Raw genomic sequence first — 6,100 nt, 5'->3', positions numbered from 1 at the left:
TCTCTTAAAGCCAGCTGCCTCTCAAGGTGCATAAGGGATCCATGGTCTAGCACTCTGAATTGCAAGACGAAACAATGTGATTAAGGAAAGACTATCATTATCTTCTTCTGCAGAAGTAAAGGGAGTTGCCCTGATCAACAGTCCTCCCCCAACTCCCAAATCCACATTCAGTTGGCATTGCAGGGTGCTGATATCTGAGATCTGAAAACAAGAGAGAGTAAACATACTTCCCCTCTGTTAGTTTGTCCTCCACCTACTCTTTTTAGAAATCTCAGAAACAGAAAAATCAGCTGGATGGGACTTTTACAGGTCAGCTAGTCTACCCCCGTAGTCCCATACACACAGATCTGTGTATGAGACCTTGCCCAAAGAAACATGTATTATGTGTCTTCATTGACGAATTGGTTCAAATGTCTTTAGTGCAGATCAAGCCAGTGTCTAAGCTACTATTTGTCTTCTGCTATTCCTTGAGTGCATAATAGTGGTCTGCACAGTAGTTTCTGAAGAAAGATTGTACAGGGGAGATGGACTATAGACATATGAAAGGTCAGGAAAGAAAGTTACACAGGGGGAGGCCGAATGCAAAGGTAGGAACAGAAAAGAACACTAAACAAGTAAATTAAATGTGGTTTATTAAAGAATCAGTAACAACACTGTAGTAATTATCTACTAAAATGGCAAATTCATGAGAGTGGCATTTGTGTCTGGTTACCTACTAAGGTACTCAGTAGTTACAATAAAACAGCTCTGAATGTAAAATAGCTTAGGAAAATATACTCACCATAATAATTTCAATTACAATTGTTACACTAAAGTATATTTCTTACAGTACTACCTGATAGACCTTCGCAATGGAATGCACAGCAAAAATAGCCATTTCTTCACATAAGTCATTTCAAAGTATTTCTTCCTGTGCAAAGAAGCTAATCAAGAAGTCAACTCAAAATGTCACTTTATTTTTAAGACTATGTTGTCTTTCCTGTGAACACCAGTTTTCTGTATGGACAGGTCTGGTATCTAAAACACTGCAAATTGTTTACAGTGTGACAGAAACTTTATAAAAGCATAAACTTCAGACAAAAGATATATCGGTTTTAACAGAATTTTTACAAAACAAGGATAAACTTTCTTAAACTAAAAGCATCAGTAACCACACATTTCCAGAATAAGTTTAGGACCTAAACCTGACAAGACACGCAGAGCTGCTTAACATTTTTATTCCGTGAGGAGCGATCACAGCATATTGTAGGACTGTTTTCACTGCATCAGTATAAGCATATGCATAAATCTTAGTAAGATTAAAGCCAAAGTGTGCAAAGAGATATTCAGTGCAAATGTAAATTTCAGATACTGGATTATAAAGTCTTTCACACTTCCTGAAATATCAGTTACTAGCTGGAGATGCACCAATAACAAAAGATGTCTAAAAAAGACCCGTACAATGTGCTTATATATCATTCATAGTCATATTGCCAGGGATAATATGGGACCTTTTTCTTTTAGCTTACAGATACAAATATATCTTAACACAGTTTGGCCAGCCTGATGGCTTAATCTAGCTACAGATATGCAAGGCACGTATATTTTACACATCTTATTTTAGAGGGATAACATTGTTTTGCGTTGCTTTCCTCCTTGAGCACCCAACACTTCAAAAGTCCCTGTTTTCAGTAGCTGGGCAGAGGTGTTTTGCAGTGCTATTTATTTTAAACATCTGAAATACACAAAAAGGCAAAAAAAAAAAAAATCACTGCAGTAATGCTACATCTTTTCCAACTACAACCTGCACCTCTAATTTGGTATCTGATCAGAAAAATCTAGCTGCCCAAACTCTACTAAGAGCCCTTATAAGCTATTTTAAAATTAAGCTGTATGTTATGAGTGTTGGTTGCTGTTTTTAAATCTTTCTCCTTTAGAAATGTGAACAGAATGTAAACCTCTGGCTGGCTTTATTAGTTCAAGGTCAGATGCTTTAACCAGAAATGAAACCTTGCCTGAAACCTTGTTTTAGTCTCACCATAAAAGCCAGGAAAGAAGGGGAGGAGGAGGAGAATGACTTCTCTGCACAGGTCACTGTTTAGCAAAATCAGCTCCCCTGTTCTGTTTATCTGCACACGTTTTCCAAGAAGTGCAATGTTATGTGTTTATAGCTAATTTTGTATGCTTTAGGGCACAGCTGCCACCAACAGTATTTTCAAAGAAACTGGACAAGAAAAGTTTCTTATTTTCACTTGCTGATAGACAAGGTACCGCAGCCAGAACTAAGGTGGAGGTATGCAGTTGATAACAAAGAACAGCAAGTATATTCTGCCTGTCTAAACCAGTTTCTTTGGCTCTTCTGGACAAGGTAAGTTCCTGTTTGGGGCTTATTTAAATAAGATTCCTTAAATATGTTTCTGCAAGAGCAGTAACAGCACTCATCCATGCAGGCCTAGAGAAGTTAATTTTGTTTATATAACTATGTACTTTCCACTGAGCTCTAGAGATCAGTGGAAATTTGGTCAGCAGCAAGATGTTCTACTTTCTCTCTGCACTGTTTCCTCTTGTCACTGGTTATTTTCTATGCTGGGCATGAAATTGAAATTTTTATGCAAACTATTTCTGGAGTGTATTAATGAACAAATGGGTAGAAGATATAGTGCCAGGCACTTGCATCTACAAGTCTTATTGCTAATAGACATATATTTGTCCAAAAAAATGTTAGTTTGAAAACCTAACTGTACCATTTGCTAACAGAGCAAATTTCCATACATTGAAAAATTTCTATTCAACTATTTATGAGAGGGCCTGGGAGTAAAAGAAGGGACAAAGTTGGCTCAGAAGCATGTCAAATTGCTCTTCTGACGATGCAGGTGTTTTTGAGATACATGTCCTGTTTAGATTTACACATCTTGACAGTGAGAGACTTGCAAATATTATAATTAGATGTTCTACATGCAAAACAAAAAAAAAGCCAAAAAAAAAAAGCACATCTCCCCGGAATATCCACTCTCTCTCTCTGCAAAGGGGACAGGAACGAAGGCTGCTGTGACATACTTCTTTTCTGTGACTGACTGACTTTCTATGAAATATGGCTCATTCCGTGCTGTTGGAGGTAATGTTCTGATTGTAACAGTGATTAACTGTTTGGATATCTTAAGCGTTTTTTTCATAGACCTTTATCATTTAATTCTAAATTGAATAAAATATTATTCACAGCTGAGTATAATCTATATTAATGACTGCTCAACTCTTAGACTCACTATGGAGAAATTACAAAACGTACTGTTGGTGCTCTGTAGCAATGTCTTAGGTTCAAAATACTTCTATTGTTTATTCTAGCAGCTGACCAGCTCCACTAATGCTCAGTAGTGGAAATTTTAAAAACTCCATAAAACTCTTAGGACACTGTCCTCTAAACCTGCTCTCATAGGGCTGAACATGCAGCAATCATTCTGTGAGCAGCAGAAATTATGAGTCATGTTTGCAACATCCTTTGCCTATGTGGATTCTTGGAATCTATTAAGAAATGAATTCCTACTGTAGCTTTTCCTCCTGTGTGAGCATTAATAGGAGCTCTATCTTGTACATAACTGCTTATTTTCTGTACTGTTAGTATCCTTGACGCATGTGGCTGAAGCTGCCCAAGGGGTTTAAAAGTAACTAGTGGTAGAGCAGGCAGACAGCATAATTGCTTTATTTTTCCTCAGAAAATCGAGCTATAAAGTGTCCATGCTCGATCCACCTTAGGATATCTACACCATAACTAGCACCAACTGTGGCCTATGATTCACAAATGGGGATGGCATAGCTTGGGACGGCAGATTATCGACCCCAGCTGTCTGCCCAGCACGCAGCACACAAAAGACCAAGCTGTTCACGAGACAGCTGTGGAATCACTGCTGCCTCTTACTGAAACACATCACTCCACAGCAGCATCCTGTAAAGAAGGTGGTTCATCAGATTATTCACAGAGTGGCTCAGTCAGCCATGAAACACGTGTGGGAAGGAATAGTTAGGGCTGCTAACCTCTTCCGCCATCCGAAGCTATGATACTTATTCTTGCAAATCAAACTGGGCTGCACTGATGACAGAAAAGGACTCCATGAAGTTGTAATAGAAATGGGCAAAGAAGGGGAAAGTGGGAGGCCTTTGCACCTATTCACATCTCTCTATTACAGCTGCCAACACTGAAGTAAATAGTTTGTACATAAATTGAAGTTTTGATATATTTTATTATAGGAATTGTAAAATAACTTGGGTACTATGCCATTGGGACACAGGCACGGATATAGTTTGCTGGAATCCTTCGGCAGAACGACAGAGTCCCGAGATGACGTATAGAATTACTTCCCAGTGACGTACCTTACTTCAGAGCAGGCAACGATCCATAAAAACAAACAGGTTTTTTTGGATGATTGATTGTAGGAATCGTGCTCATATTCTTTCAAGGTCTAAGAAGATATTCAATCATATCACTTCCTGTTAAAGAATAAAATAATCTTATGTCTTCATTCAATATGGCATGAGCAAATTGAGCCTCATTATGCCACATGGGCATAATTCACAGGGCCAGAACTTTTGGCTGTTAGTCAGTCCTCGTTTGCGTAAAGCTCCCATCAATAACAATGGGAGTCTCCTGTGAATGAGAGGCCAGAGACTCCAGGATTTTCCTGCATTGCCTAAGAACCAAAGATCTAGCAGGAGATTTTTCTTCTTTTGTAGCTTCTCCCCCACCTTTCCAGCGATGCCACAAGAACTGAGACCCGAAGCAAACTGCCTGGGTTAAAATTCCCCTACCTGGGGAAGTCCCTGACTAGTGCAACCAGCTCTTAGGCTGACCACCCTTGCAAATCGAGCCTGGCGGAGGGGAGGCCTCGCAGAGACCCACGCTTTGGCAACGCCTCGGTGCGCGTGTGGCGAAGCCGGCCAGGTCACAGCGCGACGGCCTCGCCACGCTCCGAGCGTGCCGGGACACGGCCACGCCGCGCAAGCGGTTGGGGATCGGGTAAGAAAAGCGACTCTTCCTTGCAAATTCTGAGGAAGGAGACGCACGGCATCTGTACGCTTCATTACAACTGCAGCAGCGGGCTGTGAAACAACTTATCAGGAGGACACACGCTGCCACTTCGGCTGCCTAATTTTTATGCTAAAGCGGCACGTTTTGGCAACGCCTCTCACTCGTTGGCTCCGTCTACGCTCTCCGCTGACCTGCCCGTTGCTGCTCTCGTTCCGCTGGAAGTCACCTGAAGCGAGGCTGAAGGCTGCCCCGGGGGAGCCGCCGCCAACGGCCGCCGCCAACGGCCGCGGCGCGCGCCCGGCCGGCCTCGCCGGACGCCAGCACCAGCTCTCCTTCTCCCGCAGGCGGTTGGCTGTTTGTTGGTGGCGGTTGGCGGGCTGCCAACCTTCACCGCCGGAGAGCCGGAGTCCGCCGGGCGCCGTCCCTCCGACACCCCAAGGTGTCGTTACGGCGGAGCTGGCGGGCGCTCCTGCGGCCGGGGCGGCTCCCCCCCCCTCTCCCCGGACCCCCCTCCCCAGACAGGCGCTCGCTTCACCCCCCCCCCCTCCGTGCCAGGAGCTTCCAGAAACCCCCCGTCCGAGCGGAGGGAACGCGCTTGGGGAGGAACGAGGGCAGCTCAGTTTGGGGGACTTGAACGCCTCTTTCCCGGCTACCTGAGGAGAAGGTGGGAGGCAGCCTGGCCTCGCCGCCGCCGCCGCCACTCCCCGTGCCCTAGGACACGGCACGGAGCCTCCTCAGCTCTACAGAAACCTTCCGAGACCGCTTTTTATACCGCCCCCCCCACCCATCCCTGACCCTCGCAGCGGATCCCCCCTCCTGACCCGACCCCTACCTGGCACCGCGCCGCACCTTGCGTGTGGAGAGAGCCGGGGGCGCCACCTCTCCGCCCCGCGGCGGGCCGAGGCGGGGGGGAAAGGCAGGGCCGGCCCGTGTTTCGGGGCCGGTAGCTCCCCGGGCAGGCAGCAAGGAGAGGCACCGGCGGCGGTGGTGGTGGCGGCTGCCGCCGCCGTGACCGCTCCCCGTGCCGTGCGCGGGTGCCGCCCCCATTATGGCGACACGGTAGAGGAGCGGCTGCGCCGCGGCGACCGCCCCCTCCCGCCT

At 45.4% G+C, this 6,100-nt stretch overlaps 1 long non-coding RNA gene across 1 annotated transcript; it reads right to left on the bottom strand.

Annotated features, from left to right (window-relative positions):
• Positions 1-615: 615 nt before the first annotated feature.
• On the bottom strand, positions 616-6,066 carry LOC104152512 (uncharacterized). Its single transcript, XR_011139711.1, has 3 exons — positions 5,832-6,066; positions 4,345-4,461; positions 616-1,714 (listed from the first exon to the last, which is right to left on the bottom strand). It is a non-coding gene; the product is annotated as an uncharacterized lncRNA (long non-coding RNA).
• Positions 6,067-6,100: the final 34 nt, after the last annotated feature.

The sequence above is a fragment of the Struthio camelus genome, chromosome 2, assembly GCF_040807025.1.
Source record: "Struthio camelus isolate bStrCam1 chromosome 2, bStrCam1.hap1, whole genome shotgun sequence".
NCBI classification, from domain to species: Eukaryota; Metazoa; Chordata; class Aves; order Struthioniformes; family Struthionidae; genus Struthio; species Struthio camelus.
The sequence above is the reverse complement of the archived record's forward strand: the minus strand, read 5'-3'. Positions and strand labels throughout refer to the sequence as shown.